This window comes from Camelus ferus, chromosome 36 (genome assembly GCF_009834535.1).
Source record: "Camelus ferus isolate YT-003-E chromosome 36, BCGSAC_Cfer_1.0, whole genome shotgun sequence".
In the NCBI taxonomy this organism is placed as follows: Eukaryota; Metazoa; Chordata; class Mammalia; order Artiodactyla; family Camelidae; genus Camelus; species Camelus ferus.
Window position 1 is genome coordinate 21,902,670 of NC_045731.1, and position 27,913 is coordinate 21,930,582.

General features: G+C 44.9%; 2 protein-coding genes and 1 long non-coding RNA gene across 3 annotated transcripts in view; 2 read left to right on the plus strand and 1 right to left on the minus strand.

Moving 5' to 3' along the window:
• The window catches only part of LOC116661728 (anoctamin-6-like), a 408,020-nt gene that overhangs the window by 94,156 nt on the left and 285,951 nt on the right, over positions 1 to 27,913 (minus strand). The gene's annotated exons all lie outside the window — the stretch shown is intronic.
• LOC116661736 (GDP-fucose protein O-fucosyltransferase 2-like) overlaps positions 1 to 27,913 on the plus strand; it is a 97,651-nt gene that overhangs the window by 16,148 nt on the left and 53,590 nt on the right. The window lies entirely within an intron of this gene.
• Positions 9,400 to 19,339, plus strand: LOC116661754. Its single transcript, XR_004317682.1, has 3 exons — positions 9,400 to 9,641; positions 17,669 to 17,710; positions 18,918 to 19,339. It is a non-coding gene; the product is annotated as an uncharacterized LOC116661754 (long non-coding RNA).

Below are 27,913 nucleotides of genomic sequence, written 5' to 3' on the forward strand. Positions count from 1 at the left end.
TGGTCAGATAAGTCCTCTCTGAGGGTAAAATAATTTGAACAAAGTCCTGAATGAAGCAAAAGAATAAGCCACGTAGGTAACAGACAAGAAAAGCCTCCCAGGCCGGGAGAAGTGTAAGTACGAGACTTGGAGTTACAAACACAGCTGTCCCAGTGGGGACCATCTGGGCGGTGAAGATGGGCTGGAGCAGAACGGTGAGACCTGAGGCTGCAGAGACGGGTGAGGGACCGGATCACACAGGGCCTTGGTAGGGACTCCGGATATCCTTCTGAATACAACGGAAAATCACGAGAGTATTTTGCAAAGCAGAACAACTTGATCTGATTCATACTTTAATAAGACCGCTGTGGGTAACATATGGGGAATAAGCAATGGAAGCAGGGCAAGGTAAGCTGATGGGAAGGCACTGGGAAGAGTGCTGCTGACCTGGAGAGAGACACCGAGGTTGGGCTGGGATGATGGCGGGAGACGGGCTGAAATGGGGACACGATTTGACAGTAACGGTCACAGGCCTTAATGCTCGAGTTGGACACAGACACAGAGTGGTTCAGGGTGATGGGTATGTGATATTTGGGGCTGAGCCACAGTTTTTGTGCAGAGACCTGACAGGAGAATAAAGTGGGGACGTTGACGTCGGTAAGAAGGGTTGGTGGGTGTTTAATTCCCCCTAGAGCCGCGTCTCTGTTTCTCTGTAGATGAAGTCAGCAGAGCAGGGATGGGTGTTCCTACTTCTGCAGAGAATTGCGTGTCTTCCTCATCGACAAATTCGAGAGGCCGACCTGCCCATCCAATTGCAACATCTTGAATCTGCTTCTTTCTATCCAGGAGGAGATTTCCAACTAAGATGCCTATCAAAAATTCCCGTGTCCACAGTTAGAGCTGTGTGCCTTTGGAATGATCTCAGAGATGCCTACACAGAGGCTCGGTGTGCTCTCTCTCACTCAGAGCACACAGTTCCCTTCAGTCCACGGGGTCTCAGCAGAGAAGATTTCACAAGTAGCCCCTCTCAGGCCCTGGGGACCAACCTCCCGCTTGGCCGAGCTCTGAAAATGAGCACGAGTTCCGGGCAAAGGGCCTTCTCCAGGGCGCCATCTGGCAGATTACATGAGGACAGTGTACAAAAGAGTGGGAGGGTTGATGGTATAAATGGATTTTAATTTTTGCTCTGAATCTGATTCTGTCCTTCCGTTTTAGTTAAGGAAGTGTTCTTAGGCCAGACATGATTCTCCTTTTTTCTTTCTATTTGATCATCCAAGAGGTTTAGATAGGGTATTTGTTTTAGGGTAAGAATCTTTAAAAAAAAAAAAAAAACCTTGCAAATAGCGTCTTGTTAGGCATTTGGACAAGACAACCAGTAAATTCTCCCAGCAGTATTGAACCCCCTTGTTCCTCCAGGGGGTCTCCAAAGGTATACATGTTCCAAATCTGACCCAAAACCAATGAGACTTTTCTTTTTTTAATCACTTCACCATGGACAAAAGATATCACTAAAGAAGGTGAGAAAAGAGCAGGTCCCCATCATCCAGAGTCCCTCCCAAAGAGCCCACAGAAGTAAAGAGGAGATGAACGAGAGAAACGGTTTATTTATACACACGCAGGAGCCAACCAGAAAAGTAACTACCATGTTAAATGGTGAAAGTTAAAGGCTTTTTTATCAACCTAACTTAATAGGGCAAAGGGAGAGGAGAGAATTGGCTTCCATGACAGGTTTTCTTCTACATCTATTGAATCTCAGGTATCTTCAGCTAAAGTGCTTTTGTATTAACCGTGGGTTCCATCTGACTTTCCATTCCTCGAACTTTGTTATTCTTTTTCAAGATTCACTCATGTATTCTGAGCCCCTGGATTTTCCACGTGAATTTTAGATTGATTGTCAATTCCTGCAAAACACCACCTGGGATTTGGGTAGGCATACTTTGAATCCTTAGATCTATTCATGGACTACTGTCATCTTAGTAGAATGAAGCCTTCTGCTCCATGAATATGGGATTATTCTCTGTGAATGTAGGTCTTAATTTCTCTTGACAGAATCTCTCATCTATTGTAGTCTTCAGTGTCCAAGTCTGGTACTTCTTCCTCACCTCTATTGGATGCTGATTCAGAAGAGACACGACCTCCTGGAGAACCTCTGCTGCCACGGAGCTGACATGGAACTGAGTCCTGAGAAGGCTTTAAATTCTTTTAAAAATAGGATTAGTGTACTTTAATTACTCCATAGATGAGCAATGAATGGGTCACATTAACATAGGATTTTAATCCTTTTAGAATTAGTAGAGTAATACAGACACAGTACAAAAAATTGAAATATTGCCTAAAAGAGAAGAGATTTGTAATTCCCACCCACAGAGGTGACTGTCATGAATGATTTGGTGCTTATGTCTCAGTCTCTGTGTCTCTCAGTATGTCTCTTCTCCATCTCTGTCTCTCACACACTCACAATCAGATCAATTTACATCTATATTGATTTCACACATATGTGGTAGTGCAGATGGGACCCTGGATGCAGACAGTGGGTCTGCATACTTCCACCCTGAGGCCTCCCTTGACATTGGGTTGAGACCAGGCACCCACTTTTCCAACTGCACAGCATTCATTCATCCACATGAACCAGAACGAGTGGACCCCATCCCCTCTCCATCAACATTAGTGTTGCTTTAATTCCGACTGTTTCAACCAGTGCTGTGATGAACACCCTTGAAAAGGCATCTTTGAATAGGTGTGTAAGGATTTTAGTGGGATGAACTGTAAGGATCAGAACTTCTGGGGAAGAGATGCATCTGTGGCCCTTTGATGCGTCCTGCACCCTGTTCTCCTGAAGAGGAGCGTCCCTTCACTCTTCCCTCCAGGGGATCTGCTGGAGCCTCTGCCTGCTTACATTGTCACCAGGGCTGGTTGTCACCTGACTAAAGACCCGCCAGTGTTATGGTGACCGGTGCTGTCTCTGCAGTGTTTCCGTCTGCCTGTGTTCTCACCTGAGAGGTCAAGCATCTCTAACACACACTGGCCACCTGCATTGCCTCTCATTGGAACTGACCATGTCTGTTCTGTTTCTGTTTAGAACACTGGGTTTTGAAAGATTTTTGGACTACAGGGATGGGAAAACTTTCTCCAACTTTGGGTTATGAGGAATGCTTTTTCCAGGATGTGGTTTGTCTTTCAAGCAGTTTTTCTGGGCTTTTGCTAAGTTTTTTGATTTGCTTGGTTTTGTTTTTGCCACAGGAAGAGCTAAGCATCTCCCTTCTGTCTTCTGGCTCTGGTGTCACAGGGGGAATAGAAGTATCTACCCTGAGATTATGCACAGAGTTACTAAAAGGGCTTCATTTTGTACATCACATCTTTAATCCCCCTGGATATCCCCTTAAAATAATAAAAATGCTGTTTCAAGTGAAAACAAAAAAATCACCAGCCCCAGCTGAAAACAAGTAGGCAGGCACAAAAAGCACACTTTCTTAAAGTTTCATTGAAATGGAACACCCAGGAGAGGTAAAGACACGCAGAGAGAAAGAAGACTTGGGGTTGTCAGGGGCTGGGTGAGGAGGGAGGGGAGTGCGCTCTCTGGATCCATGGTTTCACTTTGAGGAAAGAAATAGTGTGAAACTAGATGGTAGTGATGGTCGCACAACATTGTGAATGCCCCTAATGCTCCTGAATTGCACAATTTAAAAGGGGAAAAGTCTATATTTTATTACATGAAACTCTAAAAAGAAAAATAAAGGATGCCATAAATGATGTGAAACAAACAAAGGAAACTAAAGAAAACCAAACAAAAACATCTCCAGCGGAAGGGACGTCAAGTTTGGGGGGGAGGGGACTGACGGTGGGATTTTGGAGTACATTTTGGAGAAGAAGGTGTGGGTGGGTGCAGAGGGGGCTCTGCCCCAGGGGGTGGTGATGCCTGAACTGGTTCTCCGTTGCCCAGCAGTCCAGGTGCAGATGCAGGTTCAGGAGGAGCTGCAGGAGTGGCAGGAGGGAGCTCGGGGTCTCCTGCTGGATCCAGATCGTCCTTTTTTTGGTCTCTGACATCTTCCCCTGCCCCTGCCTCCTCTGTAACTATTGGATGTGGAGAGAGTTTTAAGTCTTGTGGAAGAGATTATGCTGTGGGAGAGGAAAAATTTATCCACCTGCCTCCTTTTCCATGTGCCTCTTGAAAGACAGAAATCTTCCCAGAGCTTTCCAGACAGCTCCCACCCAGAAAGTGCCCACAGGATGTGTTCTGTGACTGAATTTTTCCAGACAGGTGGTCTGAGGCCATTCTTTGCTCTGGTCCCAACAGTAGCCTCTGGGGACACCTCCCTGTGTGGCCCAGCCCTCGCCCCTCCCTCACCTGCACACATGCACCAGCCCTGCCTTTCTGACCTTTGGGCTCTGCTTCGGGGGCTCCTGGTCCTCCACCTGAATTGCAGCGAGTTGGGCACGGTGCTCCAGGTCAGAGCTGGGTGTGCTGAGCTGCCCGTCAGCCCTGGGCAGGTCCCTGGGGAGAACCCTGGGTGATGTCTGGGTCGGTGGCTTGCCCCACTGATTTCTGGGCCATGGTGGTGGTGACCCCTCATTATCCAGACCCACCTGGAGCCTGCTCTGGCCCTCAGAATAGTGGCACATCAGCCCTTCACTTGGGGAGGGAGCGTTGGTGTTCTTATTCATCAGCTTCTGTTCAGTATGTGGTATCTGGCTCTGCAATGACAGTGACCAGCAGCTGACCCGGCCTGGAAGTCTCAGAGCCCTGCCCGGCCAGGAACACTCCTGATTCTGTCCACTCGACCCTCTGCTGCCAGATCAGACTGGGACCTTGTTCAGCTCAGACACCCGGGAGGGAAAAGACATACCCAGAGAGCATGGGCTCCACCTCGGGCAGCAGGACCCTTCCCCGGCTCTCCACATCCCAGCCAGCCAGCTTTGACCTGGGCTGGGGATGTGACCGGCCCCCTAGGCCTCTGACCTGCTCTTGCTTGAGGCAGAAACCCATCCCCAACATGACTGCTCCACCTCCACCAGCCAGGAAGGGGCCATGGTTCTACCTGGGTGGGATCTGAGTGGTGGCCTGGCCTGGGCGGGCCTGCCCTGGGCCTCCCTGTGTTACCTTTGGGTCTCTCTGGCCAAAAGGCCAGAGGCGCCTTGGGTGAGACCTGACCCAGCGAAGGCAGCGTTGGTACAGCCCGTCGCTGCTGGCTTTCCGGGGGCTGCGGCCTCGGGATATTGGGATGCAGCAGAATATGCCTCTCTCTCCAACCAGGTGAGCTGAGTAGGGACCTCTACAGAGTGGGTGCCTGGTGACTGCAGTTCCAAGTTCTGTTGGGCTCTATTGCCAGGGAAGTTAGGTCACTTCCTGGGGTCCACTTATCCAAGCTTCCTCTTGACACAAAGCTCCCCAAGGGCCTTTCTGGGCTGCCGATCTCTCATTTCTCACTTCTTGGCATGTTCACACACAGTGACACCAACTCACCATCCCCCATAGCCCTGGGTAGGCCTGGATGCATCCAGTGCCGCAGCTCTGAGGACACAGCTGGGTTCAGACCTGGCTCTCCCCACTCAGCAGTGCTATCACCCTGGACAAGCCACGTGCCTCTCAGGGTCTCCCCAATCCCCCATCGGCACAGTGGGGATCATTCTGGCCCCTGCTTCCTAGAGAAGCCATCCTGTCTCTAGACCTAGAAACACCTACTGCATCTGTCACCCCCATGGGCTGGCATCACAGGGAGCTCGTGCACAGACTCAGCAAAGGAAGGACCCCACAGAGGGCTGGCAGAGAACAGAGCACATGCCACACAGGCCGGGGTCTGCCCTGGGGTCTGGAGAAAGTCACTTTCCTTGCTGCTTGCTTCCCAGCTCCCAGTCATGAGACTGAAATTAAATACAACTCTGACATCGTCCGCTCTGGCATACAACATCCTAGGTCATTCTGTCATGTTGACATACAGGTCCAGTGTCTCATCTCGGCCTCTGTGGTGGGCTGCCCCACAATGGCTTCCTATTTTTTGCCTTCTGTTCCCACGCCATTGTGTGATCCCCACACCCTCCCCTGGAGGGTGGATGGACTTTGGGACCAGGTTCTGACATGTAGACTGACTTGTGAAAATGTGCGTGAGTTCCACTCATTACCAGCTCCAGTGTTCCTTCTCTCTGTCTCTGTCTCTCAGTGCCTCTCTCTCTGTCTTGTCTCTCTCTCTGTTTCTCTGTCTCCCCCTGCTTCTCTGTGTTTCAGTCTGTCTGTCTCTTTTCCTGTATGTATGTGTGTATATATTTATGTGTATATGTGTGTACTTATGTGTGTGTATTTTTCGGGCCCAGGGCAGGTCACTTCTGAAAATCCCTTGATGACATATTGATTATTTTGAATTCATGTTACTGAAGAAAAATTATCTTTGAAAATTGTGCAAGAACTTTGGTGGGATCTGCTCTAAGGACCAGCACTGCTAGGGAAGGGATGCCCCTGTGGCACTTTGATGTATCCTGCACCTTGTTCTGCCGGAGAGGAGCGTCCATTTGCTCTTCCCTCCAGGGGACCTCCTGGGGCCTCTGCCTGCTCACGTTGTCACCAGGGCTGGTTGTCACCGGGCTAAAGACCTGCCAGTGTGATGGTGGCCAATGCTGTCTCTGCAGTCTGTCCGTCTGCCTGTGTCCTCACCTGAGAGGTCGAACATCTCTAGCAGACACTGGCCACCTGCACTGCCTCTCGTTGGAACTGCCTGTGTGTGTTTTGTTTCTTTTCAGAACACTGGGCTTCAAGAGGTTTTTGGACCACAGGGATGTGAAGCTTTTCTCCGACCTTGGGTCATGAGGAAAGGTTTTTCCAGGCTGTGGTTTGTCTTTCAATCTGTCTTTCTTGGCCTTTGTTTTCTGTTTTTGTATGCTTTTATTTTGCCACAAGAAGAGCTAAGCATCTCCCTTCTGGCTCTGGTTTCACAGTTAGAACAGCAGTGCCTACCCCGAGATTATGCCAGTTACTAAAAGGGATTCATTTGGTACGTCTCATCTTTAATCCAGCTGGTTTTCCTCTCCAAATACAAAAATGCTAATTCACGTGAAAACAAACAAACAAAAATTCACCCGTCCCTACTTAAGATATGTGGGCAGACAAAAAAATAATAAAAGCCACCTTTTATATGATTTCATTGATAGGGAACCTCCAGGATAGGTAAAGACATAGAGAGAGAAAGGGGATTAGGGCTTGTCATGGGCTGGGGGAGGTAGGATGTGGGGTTCGCTTTGTATACAAGCTTTTACTTTGAGGAAGGAAATAGTCTGAAACCAGTGGTGTTGGTCTCACAGCATTGTAATGCACTTAATGCTCCTGAAAATTGCACAATTTAAAATGGGAAAAGGCTAAACTTTATTCTTATAAACAATACAAAATTAGAATATACTATAATAGAAAGAAAATATCTGACTCCATAGAAGATCTGTCCTTTTGGCTTTAACCCTGTGCCCTCTTTTCTAGGCTTAATCTTACTAGCTCTGCACATTTTGTAAAACAATGTTGCCTTTAGCCTGAAATATACAGGAAAGCCTATTTTCAAGGCTCTGATCTTTAAGGATATTAACACTTTTGCACTTATATAAAGACAACGAGTTGCAGAATAGAAAATAACTTTTGTTTTGTTAGAGGTTTACAGAGGCACTATGACCTGGTCTACGTAGACAGCTGCAGACCAAGATAATGGCAGACTTGGAGAACCATCTTCCCCAAGTCAGACTTCAGGCTCCTTTTCTACTAAAAAGGGGAGGGGCTGTGGTTGGTTGTTGCAAACTTGTTGGTGTAGGATTTCTTTGTTCTTGGAATCCTTTGCAGCTGTCCACGTGGGTCAGATCATGGTGTTCCTGTAAAACCTGCAACAAAACAAACTTTTTCTATTCTGCAAATTGTTATCTTTATAGGAGTGCAAAAGTGTTAATATCCTTAAAGTTCAGAGCCCTGAGAATAGGCTCTCCTCTTTATTTCAGGCTAAAGGCAACATTGTTTTACAAAAGGAGCAGAGCTAGCTAGACTAAGCCTAGAAACACAGGCAGAGGGTTAAAGGAAAATGAACAGATCCAATATGGAGTCAGATTTGTTCTTCTCTATTACAGTGACTTTTGGTGAGAGCTAAGATGATGATTCCTGGGTGGGTCCTCCACTGTCCCAGGCTGGAGTTCAGGCAGGATCACTGCCAGATTCCCCATGACTTTGGACCTGATCTCCCGCAGAGAAAGTGACAATTATTGGATTAAAATTACCTGTCAAAATCCCTTCAATTGCCTGTAAACTATACCACAGCAGGGGATGTCTCATTGGCCAGTCAACTGCCAGTCTCCCCTGATGCAAGGGACCAGCGTCGCGGGGGATCCATGGTGGCCTGGACAGTGCACCTTCCTACTTTGCTCTCCAGCCTTGGCTTCCTAACTTTGATGCTTTGAAAGCTCCCGTCCCTCTTCCCTCTGGCCTGGTGTGAATGAACAAGATCCCTGCACCCACCTGGGCTGAGGCCAGGCCACGCACACAGCCCCATGCACACAGCCCACCATCTGCTGTCTACCCCTGGGCTCAAGTGCACCCTCTGAACTCCCCCACCCCAAAGGTCCGCGTGCCCAGTGCCTCCGCCCTAGGGGTCCAGATCACCATCAGGACCATCAACCACCCAAGGCCCACAGGCCAGTGGCTGGCAGCCTGGGATCACCCTGACCCATCGGGTCAGATGAGACACAGGGTGCGGGGATCAGGGTGCCAGGGCGGGAATTGGAACCGCTTTCAGCCCAGCCTGCCTCGCCCTGTAGCCTCAGACATTAACTATGAAGGTGCACACTAGGCTGGATCCCCCACTGGTGGCAGTAGTCATCATTACTGGAGCCCAGATTTCCCCACCCCAACCACAGGGTGAGGGGTGAGGGAGTCAGCTCAGGGTAGGGGTGCACTCAGAGTGAAGGGGATCCCATGGTGAGGGGGTATAGGTTGAGGAGTGTGGGGCCCGCTCAGAGTGGAACTGACCTGGCTGAGAGGTGAGGGGGATAGTTTCAGGATGTTGGGGGTCCTGTGGTGAGGCATGAGGGTGTAGGGGCCATAGGTTAGGACCTAGCAGGACGGAGTGTCAGGGCACGGACCTCGGTGTGAGGAGAAGAAGCCCTGTCTTCAAGGTCTGGTGGGAGACTGGGCCTGGCCAGGGGTGGGAGGGTAGTAACAGGGAGGGGAAGGTGAGCAGGGGAAGTGGGGCTGGCGGGGTGTGGCCTGGCCCAGGGCAGTCGTGGTTCTAGTTCAGTGCCAGGACCCAGTCGGTGGCGGGGTGAAGGCTCTGGGGATGGAGACCCGGCGGGACGAGCAGGAGGGGCCCCACCTGGCTCCTCCCGGCCCCAGTGGCCAGGTCTGGTAAAGCAGGAGACCCACCCGAGCAGTTTGCGCTGCAGGGAGGGAGGAGGAGGGGCGCGCACGCGCTGACGGACAGATGCGCGGACGCCGGAACCCGCCCAGAACGCGTGGAAGCTGGCGGCAGCCGGTTGCTCCTGGACCAGCTCCTGGAAGAGGAACACGGCCTGGGGTCTGGGCCGCCGCTTGCCCTTGGTTCGGCTGCCGCTGCCGGGCAGTTAAGGGGGCGCTGGTGGGGGCGTGCTGCTCGAAGCCGGCGGGTGACGCCTGGGCTGTGCGACTGAGGAGGCGCACAGGGAGGGGTGCGGAGGTGAGGTCACGGCCGCGCGTCCCGTTAGGACCCTGAGGCGGGTCCCAGCCGCCGCTGTGGTTAGTGGTAACCCCGCTATTAGTAGTTCCTGAACCCCGCGTTTTTGCCGCCGCTTATACCCGGGTTTAGGAGAGCAGGTACAGCCCCGGGAGGTGGGAGGGCACCGGACGGCTCCGGAGCATCTCTGACTGGCCCTCAGACCATGGCCTGCTCCCGGGAGGCGGGTGCGGTGCGGTCGCGGGCCTCGGATGGAATGGGGGCTGCCCCATGAGAGCCCCTGGATTTGCTCCCATCTTCCCCGCGGCCTGACCTTGGGGGCGGCCTCTAAATCCCCAGGTTCTTGTGACTCAGGTTACAGGTCAGGCTGCCCCTGGGAGGTGGGCGCAGTGCGATCAGTGTGCTGGGATGGCTGCAGCAACAGCGGGAAATGGTCGCAAACCCCGCGCTTTCACAGGGCAGCCCCAGTCCCGCCATCGCAGCCGCCGCCATTCCCTGACAGCACAGCACCCTGCCTTCCAGGAGCAGGCTGACCTGTAACCTGAGTTCCACGAAACTGGGGCAGCAGAGGCCAAGCTCAGGCCATGCGCTGGGGAGTTTGAAGCAAATCCACGGGCTCCCATGGGCAGACCCCATAACTCGCCACTGCCTTCGACCACACCGTGCCCTCCTACCAGAAGCAGGCTGACCTGCGGACCGTGCCTGGAGTAGCAGAGGCCGAGCCCTGGACAGGCCGTGGGGGAGATGGGGGCAAGTCGACCAGCTTGCCAGGTCGCTGCCCATCTCCCTGCCGCTGCCCCAGGTTCGTGGATCACTTGTTTTCAAGTCAGTGGGTTCCTGAGAGGCAGGAGCGGTGCAGTCAGGTGGCGGGGGCTGCGGGGAGGGGTGCTGCCCCAAGGGGATCAGGTGGACTTGCTCCCATCTCCCCCAGGGCCAGACCTGGGGACGGCCTCTGCTGCCCCAGGTTTGCAGGACGCATGTCATGTCAGCCTGTCCCTGGGAGGAGTGCTCAGTGTACTCGGGGCAGCCTCAGTGGCTGACAAGGATTTTAGAAGTGGGCTCTAGCCCAGCATAACTAACTCTCCTTTCTTCTCTTGCTTCCTCAGTTGGTGGCTGTATAGGCTTTTTCATTATAGGTTATTGCTGGATAATGAACATAGGTTTCTGTGCTATACAGAAGAAACTTTATTTAAAATCTATTTTTATATATAGTGGCTAACATTTGTAAATCTCAAACTCCCAAATATATCCCTTGCCATCCCCTTTCCCTGGTAACCTTAAGATTGTTTACTAAGTCTGCAAGTCTGTTTCTGTTTTGTAGATGAGTTCACAGTGTCTTTTTCTCTCTTTTTTTAGATTGCACATATGAGTGATATCATTTGGTATTTTTCTGTTTCTGGCTGCTTTCACTTAGAATGACGATCTCTAGCTCCATCCATGTTGCTGCAAATGGTTTTATTTTGTCCTATTCATGGTAGAGTAATATTCCAGTCTATAAATATGCCACAACTTCTTTATCCAGTCATCTGTTGCTACATTTAGCTTGCCTCCATGTCTCGGCTATTGTATACAGTGATGCTATGAATACTGGGGTGCAGGTATCTTTTCACATTGGAGTTCTTTCCAGTTATATACCCAGATGTGGGATTGCTGGGTCATAGGGTAAGTATACTTTTAGTTTTTTGAGGGATTTCCATGCTTTCCATAATGACTACACCAAACTGGATTCCCACCAGCAGTGTAAGAGGGTACCCTTCCCTCTACAGCCTCTCTAGCATTTATCATTCATGAACTTCTGAGCGATGGCCATTCTGACTGGTGTGAGCTGATACTCTCATTGTAGTTTTGATTTGAATCTCTCTGTTTGTTAGTGATATCGAGCATTTTTTCATGTGCCTATTGGCCATTTGTGTCTTCATTGGAGAAATGCTTGTTTAGGTCTTCTGCCTATTTTTGGATTGAGTTGTTTGTTTTTTTTGTTATTAAGTTGTATGAGCTGTTTATATATTCTGAAAATTAAGGCTTTTTGTTAGTCGTATCATTTGCAAATATTTTCTCCCATTCGTAGGTTGTTGTTTCCTTTTGTTTTACTTATGGTTGCCTATGCTGTGAAGAAATTTATGAGTTTAATTACGTCCCTTTTGTTTTTTTTCTCTTATTTCCATTGCCTGGGTAGATTGCCCTAGGAGAACGTTGCTAAGATTTATGTCAGATAATGTTTTGCGTATGTTTTCTTTTAGGAGATTTATCATGTCTTGTCCATCTGCATCTTAAGCCTGTACTCTAGATCTGTGCTTCAGTTTTGAATTTTGAGCTTCTTAGAGAACACCTACTCTTAGCTCATATGTCAGATTCAACATGTCTAAAGCTGATTTCATAATCTTTTTTCTTGCAGCGTCTCCACTTATTCAGTGGGATAATCATTCTTCTGGTCTTGAATACCCAAAGGCTTGGAATGATCTTTGATTTATATTTCTCCCACCACCCTCCACATATTGTCGGCTTCTGGAACTGTATGATTTTGGTTTCAAGTGTCTATTCTGATTGCTGATACTCTGATGAAGAGCTTTCATCCCTGATACATGAATTTTTCCTTCTGCTGAATTCTTGGATATTCTCTCCCCCCCTTTCAGTCAACCTACAGTTTTGACACTCCAACATCTAGAGTCAAGTCAAAGACTTACCACAACCAGATCTCAGCCAGGTAGTCTCGACCCTCCATCATTTTGGACTTACCTTATTTGTTCCAATCATTATGTGACTTAGCCTCCTAGGGTAACCTGTGCCTTATTAAAAACCAGGAGTCACCAGCCTTTTCCTATCCAGTCCTCAGTTAAAACAGCTTAGAATTGCCCTGAGAACTAGTTGGAGCCCCATCCCCTTCATTAGAGTCTTCCCTATTTACTCCAAATACTTCTAGCTCCTCTTTGTATTCCTGCACTGTTCATGATCGGTAGCCTGTAATCTAGGCTTTGAGTACTGACTTGGTACCATTCCCGGGTGGTTTCCAATGTGTCTCCTCACTTAGCTGGTAACTGGAGAAGACTCCCTTGTTCAGCCTCCTTTATACCCTCACCCTGCTTAGCATCGGGCAATAGCAGGCATCCAGGCAGTGCTAACCTACTTTATTCGCAGGGGTGGTGGTGTGGAGTATAGCTAATAACTATTAATTCAGTGTTGCAATTAAAAAAGAAAGCCAAGAAAATCCATAAAACTTTATCTCCATGTTCAGTTTAGCGCTTTACCTCAACAGTTTTCTTAACTCTGTGTTTACATTCACATAGTGTTCAGTGCTTGTACAGTTCCCTGAGGCAAGCAGGTGAGTTGTCATTATGTTTGACTTTCACGTTACATTTCATATTGGATATATTTGTGCAATGACAAAACCTTCTTTTATAAGTAAACAGCCGGAAGCCCAGAGAGACTAACAGCCTAACCCAGGGTCACCTGGTTAGTGTTTGGCACAGGCCAGGACCGCGGTTCACATCTTCCAGCTGCTCCTCTTCCAGTGCCTTTTCATTCCAGTGCTGGGAAATGTAGCCCCATCAGCCAAACGGCCAAGTCTCATTGCTGCCCCTTTACCTGCCAGTGATGGCAGTGCTACAAAACGTGGCAAAGGAAAGGTCAGAAATAGGAGTGATAAAAGACATGGAAGTGCTGGAAATGGATCCTCAGCCTCTTCCTCCCTATTTGAGCACCTCACAAGTGTCCCACTCTGACACTGCTGTTCATTGATTATAACACAGTCTTTAAAATCAGACTGATCTTTTGTAGGACATGCTTTTATCCTGGTCCCTTTCCTGCTAGTAGTCACCGTCATGGGCAGAAAGTGCCTGACTGTGCTCTGTTTGTCACGTAGGTGGGAGGGGAAGTGGGAGAGGAAGCGGGTTGAACTGAAGCCGAGCTTTTTACAGCTCTGTTGTTCTAGGACCAGAGCAGTTCCACTCCTGCTTTCATCACCTCTCCACCTCTGAGTCCCAGCCACCCACTCCTGCCTGCTTCCCCACATGCCACGTCCTGGGGGAGGACAGGGTGGTGGGCAATGCCCCCTCCGCCCTACGCTCTGGGATGTGCAGGAGTCTGCTTTAACTTTTGAGCTGTTTTGGTAATTGGGCTTTTCCAGCTTTTCTAGACATCTCCTTTCCAGCTCTGAGAAATTGGAGATGTAACTTAACCATACATGACTATACTAATGTATTCAGTGGCATTAATGTGATGTTGTCTGTAAGGTGTTCTGTGACTGGATAGGAGGTTTTTTATCTCACAGGATGCTTCACATCCAATTCTAAAGGCCTACAGGCTGCAGGTGTAATTCAAGTTCTTACATGTCTGTAAGGCAGACATGAACATTATTTGATAATATGACCATATGTTCATAGATTACGGTTAGTCCACCGGCTCTGTATCTAATAAAAGTTTAAATTCCAAACGCTTGAAGAAAATTTGTGGACCATGTCTTTTTGCCTGTAACTAGTTGCAAAAACTGAAATCACAACTCTACCACAAGCCACAGTGTTTCCCAGTAGAGAAAGCCCTCTACTTTTACAACCTCTAAGTAATGCGGTGGTTCTTTGGGTGAGATGAGGGATGCCAGAGTATTTTGTTGGGACACTAGAGTGGCATGACAAGTATTCTGGGACTGGTTACAGTTGAATCTCTGCTTCCTATATCCTGGACTGATTACAGAGGCAATGTTAGTGCGGTAACCAGCTTCTGAATGCAAGTGTAGCTAGGAAGACAACAGAGAAAATAGAAGGGATATAAAGTAATGGAGGGACTTCAGAGCAGTACAAATGGTGACTTTGACACCACCAGCTGCTGACGTGAACTTGGCAGGAATTTGTGAGAAGTGGTGGGTGTCACTGCAAGCAGGAGAGTCCTGCAGCTTTTGGGGTGAACAGGCAAAGGGGAGAGCAGATATGGTGACCACCCGGGGGCTGAGTATTTGTGTCCTGAATGTGAAAATGTCTGGTCTCCTGTTCAATTTTGCAGCCACAACTTCACATGACTCAGGGCATTATTTCCACCAGAAAACCATAAAAACATAAACAACCTCTGTTTCCCAAAGTGTTTGTTCTCGATCTGAGATGATTGTCCTGTGGTGGGAGGTAAGTGGGCGGATGGGGTCCTATTACATCACTCCCTTTCACTAAAAGTCTACCTCGCTGCTTTTCACCCTACTGCTAGAGGTGCTGTCATTCTGTTACACCTAGACCTATAAGACGGGCTTGCCTGAATCCTCACGTGAAGAGGGATGGTTATGTGCAGTTTTAAATAATTGCTTGGGTCATGTGGTCCTTTGTTCCCTCCATTGGAAATCACTATTCCAGAGCAAATAGTATGCATCTATACAAACTATATTGTTTGTAAGATGTCTTCAGAAGTTTTGCAGTAGGTTTAAATATTTGCTTGGTGATGGCATCTTGATTGTTTGAAGGAGGCAACCCTCACTAGGGGCTTTGTTGGCTTCCTTAGAGTTCCTTTACTGGCAGTAGAGTGTTCGTAGGCAGAGTTAGAAAGTTACCTGGGCTGAGAAGCCGAATTTGCCCGCAGCTGGGAATTGGCAGAAGAGTCAGTTATGGAAGGAAGGCTTTAGGATTATCTGGTAGCAGAGTTCTGGGATCCAAGCCCTGGGAAACCTCAGCTTTTGTAGAGTATGTTCTGTAACAATAGGCTATTGGATAATTTTAACACTTGTTATGGGATGTAGAGTTGGGGAAAGACTTAAAAGTGAAAGAACCTTAAAAAAGAATCTCCAAATATTTTAAAGAAGACAGTACTCAGAATGAGAGCTTTTCTGGAAAAGACTAGTTCTTCACTTCACAGGGGAAGCAGGGAGAAGGTGTAACTGCACTTACGGTAACTTAAAAGGTAAACCTTACCCTCCCACTTAGCTGTTTCCTGGTGTACGTTCATATTCCACATCTGTAGTTTTAGACATGATGTGTCATTTTCTGGTACTCCATTCTGCTTCTGAGTGAGAGACTGACACAAAGTCACATAGCAATTGAAAAATTGCACAAAAGTCTTTATTGTTAAAAATGTAGATATGTGGCAGGGTGCTGCATTTGCAAATGACTTTCAGTACAGAGAACACTTAAAAGAATGCAGTGTTATTTCTTTTTTTATTCCTTTAAGCCTTTGAATAGAAGGTTTTCTTTGCAGAGTTTCTGGAGTACATCAGAACAAGCAGGAACTAAAAATAGCTTTAAGAAAGCACCAGTATAGATGTTGCTTATAGTATGGTATCTGTCTTAAAGTTAATTCTTTAAAGCAGGAAGTTGTAACTCTCAATTTCTTAAGCAAATATAAACATTCTTGACTCTTAATGACATTCTTTGTGGGGTGAAGCCGCTTTTGCTTCCATTCTGAGCATTGAAAGGCCTTCTACGATACTTCTACCAGTCCTCAATATTTTATTTTCCCTCTGTTGTGAACTTGTTATTAAACTTGAAGCAGATATAAATATCATTAACTTGCTACATATGTAGATATTCAGTGTTACATAGTCAGAAAGTTTGTGTACATCACACGTATCTACATAATTCCCCACTTTCCAACTGTGTTCCTGATGAAAGGATGGTGGGAAATGGCATTATGGGGATATGTCTTACAGTACACAGTGTTTCCCCTGTTCCCTCTACCAGATCTGGATGTTCTTTCATCTTTCGGCTTCTAGAATTTCTAGCTCTTTTTCTTAAGACAGGTGTAACTCATCCCCCTGCTCACACACACATGCGTACACACACACACACACACACACACACACATTCTGCCGTAGGGAGTAGCGTGCACCATCCCATTCTCCGACTCCAGCTCTGGACCCACCCACTGGAGGCAGTGTCTTGCACGAATTCATTTGTAAGTTCCTTTTTAAAACTCGAGTGGTCGGGAAATAGGACTGATATCCACACCTAGTAGGCAGGCCCTCAAGGATAACTTCTATGGTTAATGCCAGGTTATCTTAATGTTTGAGTACCTGGGTTTCATGTCTTCCTGTACCACCTGTGTGACCCATGATTCCCACATTTCTGTCTCCCGCTAGACTTTTTCTCTCCAACTCTGGACTCTTACAATCTTCTGCTGATTTGACATCTTCACTTGGAACTCTGATATCTTAAAACCAACATGTGTAAAAACTGAGCTCTTGGTCCTCCTACCCCCCAAACTGGTTCTTTCTGCAGCCTCCCCCATTCAGTTAGTGGAAACTTAATCCTTCCAGCTGCTTGGGTCAAAAATCTTGGAGTTATTCTGACTTTCACTGACATACCACATGAATTCTGTCAATAGATCTGGTTTAACACTGCCTTTAAAACATATCCAGAACCCAGCCACTTCTCACCATGGCTCCTGCCTCCACTGCTGCTTCCCTGCCCTGAGCCACTGTCCTCTCCTCCTGCACAGCCCTTCTCAGTAGCTTCCCATCCTTTCATCTCTGACCCGTTTGCACTATTCTCACCCGGCAGTCAAGTGAGCCTTGAAAACCTAAGTTAGATTGTGTCGTCCTTCTGCAGTGCCTCCCCATTTCACTCCGGGTAAAAGCCACAGTCCTTACAATGTCCTCCAAGGCCATACAGGATCTGCACTGACCCTTCTCCGCAGCTCCAGCCGTGCCCCCATTCTGGAACATGCGAGGTGCACGCTGGCCTTGGTGATGGTTATTCCGTCCACCTGGGACTTCTCACCTCCTAGTCCTAGTTCTAACCTCAGTCCTCAGTGTGGCCTGCTCTGGTATTTAATACAACATCACCCTCATCCCATACCCTCAACTGTCTTTACCTTGCCCTTTTTATTTTTTCCATGGTTCCTCTTTCCTAACATGCCACCTCCTCTGCTGCTCTGTTGTGTGAATTGTCATCTCCACCCCCCACCCCAGCTAGACTCCAACCAAGCTCCGTGAGGACAGGACTTTTGTTTTGTTTATTGATCTATTCCAAGTGCCTAGACTAGTCCTGGGTACATAGTAGGCAGTCAAAAATTATTTGCTGAATAAATTAAAAGGCTATTTTAAAAATGAATCATCCTTTCAGGAACGGGTGAGGAAAGGAAGCTGCATGAAGGAAAATGGTGCAGTAAATAATGATATTTGCCTGTTGTTCTTTGTGTGATATATATATGTGTTTTAGTCTTAATTTGGTATCCCAGTTTCTTAATTTAATAGCTGTATTAAGGTGTAATTTACAGGCCATAAAATTCACACATTATAATTGTACAAGTCAGCCATTTTAGCTATTTCTAGAGTTGTGCAACTGTGTCCTCAAAAAGTCCCCTTGTGTCCGTCCATATGCAGTTCGCCCTCCCCTCAGTGGCACCCTGATTTTATTTGTTTTTGTTTTTTTGGCAATCACATCTCAAAAGAATAATTTACACAGCAGTACTAATATAGCTTTGCACTTTTAGAAATGACACACTTAAATATGAAATCAGCGGTCATTGCTGAATGTAGGCAGCAGTATCAGACATCGGTGAGAAGAATGGACTTGAGTGTCAGACTGGCTGCAGTCTTACCCAGCTCCACCATTTACCAAGTTACCCAAATTATTTTCTGTCTCAAGCTCTATATCTGTTATATGGGGGTAATAATAGCAGCTTACAGAGTTGTTGTGAGGATTAAGCAAACAGGGAAACAAAATTTAGTATAGTGGCCAGCTTATGTTATTACCTAAGAAATAGCCTTGCAGGTAGAGAGCAAAATTCAAATCAGTTTCTAAAGTATGTGTAAAATATGATCCAGTTCCTGCCTGGTTTGTAAACACGTATGCCTACTGCAGAATGTAAAAGCAGGCTAATTTCCAACAGAAAAGATCATTTCTCAGCATTTCTTTCAAAGGTAGTTGCAAAATCATTTTTACTAAATTTTCTGTGCCCATCTCTGACAGAGCTTTGACACCAGGGAGGTAATTATCTACTTTTTTGTTAAAATCATGCTGACCATCAGAAAGTGTTCTGAATTATATTTTAGCCTTTATGTTGGGAAATACTGTGAGACTTCTTCTAAATTAATGGGGGGAGGGGCATTCATTGTAGCTCTTGTAGCCTGATAAGCCTGCACTAAATTATCTTTTTTTAACTCTTCATTAAAGTAATTAATTAATTTTTTGCAGGGGGTGGTAATTAAGTTTTTATTTAGTTATTTTATTTTTAGAAGAAGTACTGGGGATTGAACCCAGGCCCTTGTGCATGCTAAGAATATGATCTTTCACTTGAGCTATACCCTCCCCCCTAAATTATCTTTAATAAGTCCTTTTTCTCTGTTTTGTTATTTTCTTTTATGTACAGATGCACAAAGCAGGGTCATCGGAAGCCTCTCAATTCCAAAGATGATAATAGTGAAAAACATTGCACAGTGACAGTGAACCCTTGGCATATGAAGAAAGATTGTAAAGTCCTGAATGAATTAAGAAGGTATTGTTACATTAACATACATGTAACCATGGCTCTCTTACCTTTATTTTTCAATTTATAATGAAGATACTCCCCACCCGTCAAGGTTGCTTTGTTTGATATAGGGAATATCTAAAGCCTTTCCTGCAAGTTTTTTAAATAAGTAAGAGCAGGTAATTTATCAGAAGTGGGAATGGTGTAATCTGCTCTGTCTAGTATGGTAGCCACCAGCCACATGTGGCTATTGTGAATTGAGATGTTCTATAAGTGGAAAATACGTAATAGATTTTCAAGACTTCGTACAGCAAAAATAATGTAAAATATTTGTTAATAAGTTTTAAAAGTGTTAATCACACTTTTGAAATGATAGTATATTGGATATTTTGGGATAAATATAATTATTACTGGAATTAATTTCACTTGTTCCTTTTTATTTTCTAAATGGGATTACTGGAAAATTGTGACTTGCACTATGTTTCTGTTGACAGTGCTGGCTTCTAAATTATTGCAAATAATATGAAAAGAAACTTTGATTAAAATTTTGTAATTGAGTAGTTGATTTACATCATATTAGTTTCAGGTGTACAACACAGAGGCTCAACATTTTATAGATTATATTCCATTTAAAATCACCATAAAATAATGGCTATATTTCCCTGTGCTGTATGATACAGCCCTGTAACCTATCCATTTTATACATAGTACTTTTTACCTCTCAATCCTCTACCCCCTTCCTGCCTCCCCTCTCCTCCTTCTCCCCATTGGTAACCAACAGTCTGTTCTGTGTACCTGTGAGTCTATTTCTGTTTTATTATTGTCATTAATTTGTTTTATTTTTTAGATATACATATAAGTTAATACATAGAATATTTTTTTCTTTCTCTGACTTATTTCACTTAGCATAATACCCTGTAGATCCATCCATGTTATTGCAAATGGCATTATTTTATTTTTTATGGCTGAGCAGTATTCCATTGTGTGTGTGTGTTCATGTGTATATATGTGTGTGTATATAGTGTAAATATACATATATATGTAATATACCACACCTTCTTTATCCTGTCATCTGTCAGTGAACATTTGGGTAGTTTCAGTGTCTTGGCTATTGTAAATAGTGCTGCTGTGAACATTGGGGTGCATGTGTCTTTTTGAATTATATTTTTCTACAGACATATACCCTTGAATGGGATTGATGGATCACACGGAAGTATATTTTCAGTTTTTTAAAGAAACTCTATACTGTCCTCCATAGTGGCTGCACCATTTACATTCCCACCAACCGAGTAGGAGGGTTCCTTTTTCTCTTAAAAGGTCAAAAATTCTCTACATTTATATACTTTCCTTACAGTTTAGGACACAATTTGGCAAAAGCCAGATAGAATTTAATAGGAGTAAATACAGTATTTTTTTAAATGTCCATGCATTATGGATAGATATGTTATTGATGAGTTGGTTCCCTATTTTTGTAGATGCAGAAGTTTTTATAGCTTCACAGACATTTCAGTCTTGCAGAGAGAAAAATGTCTGCATTTTGCTGAACTTGTCCGGGTGGCTTTATCGAATTTGGTCCAGGCCTGCAGAGGTGAATACACATCCAAACCTGAACCATTTGAATGTCTGCAAGATTTTAAGAGTCTAGAATGTCAGATCTGGACTACAGTGAGTGGACTCAAGAAAACTCCATTTGAGTGCAAAACCTTTCATAAGCCAAAAAAGGCTTTGAAATTGTGGCAAAGCCAGAGACTTTTGTGCACCACATATAGCCACAAACCCATGGGGACAACCACAGGCCTTCTGGAGTGCCAAGGGAATTCCATGTGGGAGTCCAGCACTCACAGTAATCCAACAAGTCCCTGCCAGCCAGAGCACCTTCATTGCTACTGTGCTGTTTTGAGCAAATGTCTTTTCATCAGGTTCAAATTGGTTTGTTGTTATTTTTTTGCATAAAAGAAAATCAAACAACTTCTTGTTCCCTTGGTGAAAGTAAAAGCCTAACATTTTCTGATTTATTTTGACAGAGAAAACATGAGCCTATGAATCTAAACTCATCTGTGATGGTCTGCAGCTGGGAGCAACCAAATCAGTGTCAGTCCCTTTGCAGCCATTGGCTGGGAGCCTGCATGTTACCTGGAATGGTATTTGAAATATGTCACCCTAGGCATTCCTTCGCTGTGGGCTGGGAGGCGAGTCAGTCAGAATCTGCATTATGGAATGTATGTTTCAGATCCAAAGCTAGGAGATCTTTTTTAATAGCCAGAGAATTTAGTCATAAATATATCTATTAATGTATTTATGCAAGAACCTTTTAAAAGATTTTTTATTATAACAATTTACCCCCAAAATTGAAAATGAAAGAACAGTGGAATTAAAAATCATCTGTACCTTAATTATACATAAAGAATCTTAAAATCCTTCTAAACATTTTTTTGTTCAAATGAAGATATTTTTCCCTTCCAAAAAGGAAAATTATTATTTCACATTTTTTTGCTTTTTCCTTTTATTATATATTCCATATCAATAAACATAATTTTTTAAAATCCCTTTTAATGGATGTTTAACACTATATTGAACAGATATGTAAATAGTCCTAGGTTTCAGAAATTTAAAAAATTGACATTACAATACCACTGCAAAGAATATTTTGGTGTTTCTATTTTTAGTTACTAATTTGGACTAAAAATTAACAAGTTTGCTTTTCTTAATCTAAAACATTGGTTATTTTATGAATGAACTGTAAGGATTTTAAATAACTTTTCAGTAATTTCAACAAAGAAATTAATCTTTAAGGCAAAAACTGTATGATGGTTTGCAAATCTATTTTTATTATATCTTCACTTTTACCAGTGTCATATCTGTGTGTGTTTGCACAAGTGCTTTAACTACCAGCAATGTAAGAAAAATCTGTGTACTTAAAATGTGAAAATAGTTTCCTGGTTTGTGTTTTCATTCTCCCAATATAGGTTTTGGATGACAAGCTTGTATTTGCAAAAGTACACACCCTGTGGGAGGTGCTCTGTACATAAGCTGAGATACTGCACATAAAATTGCCTCTGAATCCAAATCATCTGAAAACCCGGTCCTCAGCCTTTGATAACTTCAGCTGTTTTATGAAAGTCCTCCAAGTTGATGAAAGTATCAACAACCGGAACAAGAGTTTTTCATTGCCCTATTTGAGAAGAGCTGCGTGAATAACTTTTATATTCAGGATAGAGATACATTCATCAATCCAACCACCAGGAGCCACACTGTAAGCCTAAACCGAGTTTAGCTGCTGTCTTGGGTGTGATTTAGAACCTGCTGTTGAATTATAAGTGATTTGGTTTGGTTGGTTTGGTTTGGTTTTTAAAAGCTGCCCATAAAAAGGAAAAAAGAGAAAGAAAAGAAATATGCCTACAGATTCCTGTTAGGATAGTAAACAGTGGCTGGTTATTTACCCTGTATAAACCACACGCTCTCTTAGAATCTATTTAGGTTTACTTCATCCTTTCTCAGATCAAGTATCAAGTAAGGGACAGTGTTAAAAAAAATTCAGGATTAACAGGCTTGTGAGCTCCGGGATCTGCAAGGCAGCTTTCCCTCCCCATGGTGTAGTCAAATGGCAGAAATGAAATAAAGCACCTCATGTATCCTCCAGTGTTAACAGGAAAAGGCTAATCTTCTTGACCTTGTTTCTTCCTGGGTTAAATGAAGATAATGTCAGGAGGCGAAAAGCTCATTTAGGGCAAGAAACATGTTGTCTTGTTCACTGTTGAATCCCAGGCACCGGGAAGGCTGAGTTTAACGAGTGAGTGAATGAATGAACTGTAGTTCCCTCAGAGTACCATGTGGGGCAGTGTGGATTAGCAGCTAAGAGCATAGACTTGAGAGGGGATGGTACAGCTCAAGTGATGGGGCGCATGCTTAGCACGCATAAAGTCCTGGGTTCAGCCCCCAACACCTCCTCTAAAATAGACAAATAACCCTAATTACCTCCCCACCCCCCACCAGAATTACCTTATTATCTCCCCTGCCACCAAAAAAAAAAAAAAAAAAAAAAGTAGAAGTGGCCAAGAGCGTAGACTCAGGCTGGAACACCTGTGCTGGTTTCTCGCTGTCTACCTTGTAAAAGTCACTTAGCCTCTGTGTTTATCAAGTTCCTCATCAATAAAATGGGGATAATAATAGTACCCACCTCGTAGAGTTGCTATGGGGATTAATGAATCTGTGTCAATTTTAGAACAGCCCTGGCTAATAGTAAGTACTATGCATCTGTCAGCTCTTTTCATAATTACTGACAGATGTTATTATCAACCAAAGAAGTATTAGTTCTTTGTAAGGGAAATGCATGTTAGACCATTTCATTTATCATTTTCTGTAATTCAGGCTTTTTCCCTCTGAAATACCATTTTCTGTCTGTGCACTAGTAAGTCACAGGGGTTTCCAAATTTCATCTGTCTGAGTTCTTGTCATGATGACAATACTGCAGAGTGTTGACATTTTTTAGGGACTCCGTCTGAGATGACAGCAACCCCTCAAATTCAGGAGCACTTCTCTAACTGATAACATCTCACATGAAATGAAGTTTGTAAAATGTAACAGCTTCAGATGCTTAATGATGCCATAAATGCAAGGATGTTATATCTAAGCTCTTTAAATAAATCCTGTCATTGAAATAAAGGAAATACTATATTATAGCGCTCTATGACTTTGTTATCTTTGCTATCCATTTATCTGACTCTCTAAGACCAAAGAAAGCAAAGACTGAGATTGATCATTACTACTGTGTGGTACACGTATTTGTGGATGAAGACAATACTTAAGATATTAAAATGGACACTAAACAGCTGCTTGATGCACATGCATGAACAGAACAGGGAGCTGGGTGCAGGGAGCAGACACTGAGCTTCCTGGATCAGAGACCCAGCATAGCAGTCCAGCCCAGCAGTCCACCTGTTTTATATTTATGTCCCAGCAAAATTAGCAGTGAGAGTCTGAAATGAACTTTGGGGACACTTGCAAACAGCTGTCATGATTACTAATGTGGGACACCAGGATTCTACAGTGTTTAGTTGGCATCTGTGCACAACCAGTTCTTTTCCACTAAAGCCTGTTGTAATTGCTGGTCCCACATCCAGGCTGAGGAATCATCTCATGTGGTGTTTGGGAGGGAGGTAAGTGGAGTCAGGACCCATGTTAAGGCTGGGTGGGCGATAATCTGGTTCTAGTACAGGAGAAAGGAAAGTAGGTCAGGTGGGAAGGAGAATGACTGGATTTAAATTTTGTTTCTTGAGTAAGCTAAATATATAACATCATGCCAAGTTTCTTTATTGTTTATATTCCATGTGCTGTCACTGAATAACTACTGAATTGTGGGGACAAAAAAGCCTGGGTTTTAGAATTGACCCTGCCCCTAACCTGCCAGAGTCCAGGTTCCTCTGGGTGTCCAAGGAGGGGGCTGGACCGTCAGGTGTCCCTCCACTGCAGCAGTTTGGGCACTTGGGTGGCCTAGTTTTTTTGCTGTGGAAGACTGGCCCGGTTGTAGGACATTAAGCATCTGCAAGGCTCTCACCAGGTACCCACGGTGGTCCCAGGACTGTAACATCCAAGTGTTCCTTTCCACCCATGTTTGCAAATGACCCTCAAGGGGTTAGTATTAACCCTGGGTGAGAATTATGAAAAATTATATGGTACCTCCATCCCTTCTGGCAAGTGAGGGCCCCTTATTTACAAATGACCACAAAGTGTTAGCACCACATTTTATCAACAGAACATGTGAACACGTGGTGACAGTGATGCTCACCTGTTTGCTTCTGCTTCCCAGTGCAACTTCAGCCTCCGTCAGAGGACCTCAGCTGCCCCAGCGAACAGGGCCTTCTGTACAGGGAATGGGCTCCTCCTCGAAGCATAGACAAGAAGCAGCCCTTAGATCTCCTCAGGTGAGCTGTTGTGGAGAGCACTCCAGTGGGAAGGGCTCAGGGTTGCCCTCATGGCATCTGAGTGTGACAGTCCTCCAAGAGTGTTACCAACCAGGAAGCTCACAGGAGCTCTGAGCTTTGTTGCCCCAAGTTTTTACTGGAGGCTTTATAACAAAGACATGATTTACTGGGTCACTACCGACATGGCTAACCCAAACCCTAACTGTAAGTCAAACCTTTCCTTAGCCCTAACATTTGAGCCCCTACCTCTCCTGATGGTCAGTCACTTGTCACAAAGCTCAAAGCGCCACTCCTCTAATCACATGGTTGGTGTCTCTGGCTGGCCAGTCCCCATCCTGAGTCATCTCATGAACACAAGCCATCCAAGGGTCCACCATGAATAGCAAAGACACTCCTATCTTGGGAAATTTCAAGGCTTTAGGGGTTGCCATCCAGGAACAGGGAACAAAGACCTACCAAATTCTTCATTAAACAGGAGTAAATGTTAGGTTTCACTTAAATTATAAAATAAGAGAGAAATTCTCACTGCTTTGCTGTATCTGCTGTTCGACACCGTTTCACTACACCACGTGACTGTAATGTCGCGCTCAGCATGTGTCTTCTCAGAGCACCAGCGCCGGCTGCTTCCCGGGAGCTTATGCAGTTTGGGCAAGGCTGCTGGGGGAGGGAGGCCAAGGACAACCGAGCAAACAAAAATCATCAGGCGAATAAGGAAACAATGTCAGATTGAAATGAAGGAAATAACACAGTTTTGAGATGGGAGACTTGAGGGGAAGTGAGTCAAGAAAGCTATCTTTGAGTAGGTTACATGTGAGCTGAGATGGTGATAAGGAGGCTGGACTTTGAGGATCTGGGAGAAGTCACCCCAGGAATAGAGGCAGCTTGTCCATTGGCCCCGAGGCACAAATGTGCTCAGCAGGTTTGAGGAGATACTGGAGCCAGCGCTGGTGAGAGTGATGAGACGCGAGGTTTAGAAGGGCATCAGGAGCCCAGAAAGGAGTGTAGACTCTAAGCGCAGTGAGAAGCAGTCATGATAGTTTAAGCACTAAGGTAATTTTCTCTCACTCACATTTTGCAAAGATAATGTGGAGAATGAATTGCAGGGACCCAGGAAGCAGGGAGGCCGGGTAGGAGGCTCTTGGAGTGGGCCAGATGAGAGACGGTGGGAGCCAGGGAGGAATGCGTTTGGGGAGTGGGGCTGACAGGATGCAGTTATGGGCTGGCTGTGGATGGTGAGGAGAAGAGGAGGGTCAAGGTAGCCCCAGGTCGGCCTGGAGCCAGGTGCCTGTTCTTTCTAATCTCAGTGCCCCATGCAGGTGCCCACCTACTTGGGCAAACCTCTTAACCTTCAAAGTGAGGGTTTTAAAACACGGAAGTCTTTTTGTTTGTTTCACATATTATGGAAAGATTCAAACATGTACAGAAGTAGAGAGAACAGCACAGCCAGCCTGCCTGTATCAGTCACCCAGCTCCAGAATTATAAACTCAGAGTCACTGTTGTTGCATCTTTCATCTCCACCTCCTCCCCTCCCCCACTACGGGATCATTTTGAAGGCAATCCTACATAGCTTAACCTTTCATTAGTGAAATGACATGGTCTCTTTCAAATACAATTGGAATATTCCTTTTTTATTTAGGGTTACAAAGTAATTCCCTGATTGTCACAAAAATACACTTTTAAGTAGTTTTGGGGTTGAAATCAGGATCCAGACTAGGTTCAGACATTGCCGCTAGCATATCTCTCAAGTGGGTTCTAATCTATAATTTTCCTGTTTCTCATTTTCCTTGAAATTGCTGAGGGGTTTCTCTATTTCCTGACTGGCTGATTTCATTCTCTCCTGTGGTGTAAGACTTGTTTCTCCATCCTATGTATTTGCTTTAGCTAAGTGATTTGATCCTCCCCTAAAAGCTTGATCTGATTGAGGTTCAACTTTGTGCAAGAATACTTGTTATGTGAAGTTTTGTACTCCTAGCATAAGGTACATAATGTCCAGTTGACTCTCTTTTTTGTGATGACAGCAGCCAATAATGATTGTCACCCGGGATCATTATTTCATAAGGGATTTTATTTCATGTGGTCATACTCTAATTTCCTCCCTCAATTATCAGCAGGATCACAGTCATGAAGAGGCACTTTCTCATTAACCCGGGTTATCCTGTAGAACACAGTTTTAAAAGAGGATGATTGTACATATGTAAATATTTAAAGTTGATACATTTTTCTTTTCTTTTTAAATTTTTTTTTCTAATGAAGGTACTGAAGATCGAATCTAGGACCTTATGCATGCTGAGCACATACGCTGCCACTGAGTGTATCCCATCTCCCTTAAGATTTATATTTATATGATATTTTCCTTGTGTTATTTTTGTTTTCTTATACAGTATTTGATGGCAGGGCAATGGGTTTGATGGCTCTTTAATCATTCTTTATGGGCTTTTGGGGTTTGTGAGTGTTTTTGTAAAGAAAACAATTTTCCCACTATTTTAAGTATGTTTTGCTAAGGAAAATATGTTGATCTGTTCCCTGCTCCTGGTCCATGTGTTCCCTTTGTTGCTTCCCACTAGTGGCCCCTTGAGCTCTGTGACAAGACTAGAATGTCGTTAATCCAGATTGAAAGAGATCTGAAGAGATTTATTCAAGGAGATGAAATTTGTAGACAATGTATTGGGAAGTATTGAGAAAGTTATTCATTAGGGGAAGGCCTGGGGTTGAATTGTTAAGTGCACAGAAATCTAAGCTATGAACCACCAAGACAATTATTAACTCCAGGAAAAACAAAGTAGGGAAGAAAAAAGTAAGCCTAGCAGACAACTTGCTACAGCTGTGAACAGTCTGTACAGAGTCCTAATAATGTAAAGTAAGGATACTGAGCTGGTCAAAATTATAATGTAATTGTATCAAAAGGTTGGAAGAATGAAGTTTTGGGATGTAGATGAGATGGGGATTGAAAGAGAGCTTAATCCTCATTTTCCAAA